The following is a 3,313-nucleotide window of genomic DNA, read 5'->3' as shown; positions in this document are numbered from 1 at the left end:
CTCTGCCCCTCCTGCCAGTCTGGATAGATGTTTCTTCTTTACATTTTTGGTTGTTGGACATTAATACAGTTTGATTTTCTGGCAGTTCTGGTTATGCTCTGTTTTTAAATTTGCTGTCCTTCTTTTGGTTGTGCAAGGAGGCAAAGTATATCTATCTACACCTCCATATTGGCCAGAAGTCTCTAAATGTCTTTTAAATGAGTGAATGAATTAATGAAAAATTGAACTTAAAGGCTTATATAATAAGATGGGGAGAGTTGTGTCACAAGAGAGTTTCAAAATCCTGTGGAAGCAGAGGAAGAAGAAATTATCTTGGATTCAGATGAAAGAAGTCAGAGAGGGTCCATGCAGGAGGTGGCCTCTAAACTGAACCTTGAAGGTATATAGGATTTCATCGAGAAAAGATGGCAGAGGACTCTCTGGTAAGAGAGAAGCCATAAGCAAGGATGGAGGGGGAAAGTTCCAGCTTGCACAGGACAGGAACCATTCCTAGTGGCTGGAGCCAGAGTGCAAGGAGAGGAAGAAAATTGGAAAGACCATGCTGCTGGGCAAGGGCAGACTTCAATGCCAGGCAAGAAGTTCATACATCATTCTGCAGACCACAGGCAACTTTGGTGGTTATTACCTTGATCAAATACCCCTTGGTCCAGCTACACCTGTTTATAAATCAGCAATTCACACCTGTCTGGGAGGGAATCAGCAGTAGTTTTACAAGTGCACATGCACTAACGCATATTTATGTAATCACAGAGTGGGGCTACCCTTTGCTTGACTTCTGGATGGCTTCAGGTCTGTGATTCCTTTATTTTGCTTCTGTGGATAATGACACCCCACCCCAATATACTTTGAGATAGGCCTCGGTTTGGGTAATGTGGTGGTGACTTTTCCTCCTGTCTGTCACGGATGAAAGTAAACACTACCAAGACATGATCTGCTTAAAGAGAAGAGGTGGCCGATTCCTCAAAAGGGAAGGGCCTTGAGCAGTGGCCACTTTCTCAGGGGAAAAAGGCGGCAAGCCCCTTCCTCCAGGGGCCTTTATTGGGTTGTAATACACAGGAATACAGGGAGGCAAGGATCAAACAGTAGATAATATTTCAGAGAAATCTGAGGGCTTAGTCTGAGTCAGAGTCTGTCAGAAAGGGAGTTTTGCATAAACTTTAGGGTTTCCTGCTCGGACCTTTAACATATGAATGAAAACATTCTTAGCAGAGCAGGTTTCATAGGTTTTTTAGGAATACTTTGTGATGCCAGATTTTTTCCTGGGGTCCACTCTGGCAAGGCAAGGAGCTTCACCCCTCCCCAATAGGTATTCAGGCTTAAGTGGATTAGAGCCATGAAGTGCTTCTCCCAGAGGACATGGGGACCTTGGCTTTGTCACATAGTCAGGGGGCAAGGGTCCATTGCTCGCTCTTTGTTGCAGCCCCTCAAGGCCTTCCATGAATGGCCTCCCAAGTGATCACGTCTGGCTTAGGTTGCCCCTCACTGTGAGGAGACTTACCCGTCATCAACATAGACCATGCTTTGGGGGCATGGAGAGGAAACTGAGGCAGCATTCACTATCAGAGACAAGCTTTGTTTCCTGTGGCTCGAATTCTGGAGGTCATTTGCTCATCCTTGGCCATGGGGGGTAGTTACAACTCCTGAAACCAGGCAGAGTGGTCCCCAACAGGTAGTACTATTAGTAATTGCCATATGAAATTTTACCATATGGAATTACCAATATTCAAATGCATTTGGCCTTCAAAAGGGAAATTTCAGAGTCTGCCCTGATTAATAGGACATTTAGATTCTCTGTGGGGAGGTTAATTGAAGACCTTAACTCTCACTAAGCAGAATTTCTTCCTAACTGAACATTTTCTTCCCCTGGAGCAAAAGGTCACCAGTTCGATTCCCAGTCAGGGCACATGTCTGAGTTTCAAGTTCAGTCCCTGAGAGGCAACCAGGGACTCTCCCTCTCTTTCTTCCTCCCTTCCCCTTTATGTAAAAATAAATAAATAAAGTCTTTTCAAAAAATGGAGACTCTCAGACCCATATCAGACCCATGGAACCCAAATCTGCATTTTTAACGAGACATCTCGGGGATTCTCATGTAACTTTGAGAAGCATTGCCTTACGCCTAAAAAGCAGTTTCCTAAAGCAATATTGGACCCTTTCTGGTAAAAATCTTTAATTTTTTTTGTGTGTGGCAGTGAATGAAAATTTTAAACCTGGTAAGGGAAGGTGGAAGGACTTGTCCATACAACCAGTAATGAATCACATGGGGGGAAAAACCTGGTTAAACAGAAAGGAGAACAAGTATTCTGTTCATAAAAAGCAACTGGGAGATACAATAAGATGGCTGGGGAGGCATCCGTTGAATACTGCAGTGAAGAGTCTGCCATTTTTATTTCACAGATCGCTTCCGACTGAGAACACAGGCTCCTGGGGTAAAGGTCTTGGCTGCTCTCACTGTCACGCCCCTCAGGCCAGATCAGCCCCTCCCCGCAGTCATGCCCATACTAGGTCAGTATGTTCAGCAAAAACAATACACACAAACTAAAAAGTTTTGTGGTATCAGGTCACCAGCTAGATTCAGGCCCTGACCTGCCATCTTGGAAGTGCATCCCATGAGTCATCACTGAGAACACTGACATGTGGATTTCAACACAACCTAACTCATCCATTGGGAAAACGACCCCGCGCACACAGGCTTCCAATGAGCCGAAGTCTCTGCAAATAGAAGGGCGCAGGTCTATACTTTCTGCACCACAACCACGGGTCCTCTTTTTCAGTTGTTTTCAACAGTGTTTTGGTCCAGGGAGCCCAGTGCAGGCAGGGTTGCCCTCCCTGGACCATTCTCCTCTGAAGGTGCCTCTCCTACAGTCCTGCTAGACAGCACAGCCCTGTGGGGATTACAACAGATTTTTCTGACTCTGTGGCTTAAGAATTTGGCCAATACTGTCTAAGAAGACCCCCAACGTAACAAGAAATCAAAGTATAAAATGCATGTCACTCTGAGCCATCCCATTGTTAGAGTGTTAGAACTAAAAGAGATGTCATTTATTCAAACAAAGCTTCATTCCTAATCAATTAGGAGTGACAGGAGGCAGAATAGCCATGTGATAAAGAGCTCAAGTTTTGGCATCAGACTTCCTCACGTTGAATGCTGGCAGCTGTGTGATCTTAGAGTAAGTATTAACTTCTCTGTTCTTTGATTTGTTCATCTGTAAAAATAGAAATAGTAATAGTATTTGCTTTCTAGGGTTGTTCTGATGGTTAAATAGAATCATTGACCTAAAACACTTTGGAATATGCCTGGCACATAATATGCACT

Source organism: Sturnira hondurensis, unplaced genomic scaffold (assembly GCF_014824575.4).
Source record: "Sturnira hondurensis isolate 20B ecotype Veracruz unplaced genomic scaffold, ASM1482457v3 Scaffold0000396, whole genome shotgun sequence".
NCBI lineage: Eukaryota > Metazoa > Chordata > Mammalia > Chiroptera > Phyllostomidae > Sturnira > Sturnira hondurensis.
This window is presented reverse-complemented; position numbering follows the sequence as displayed.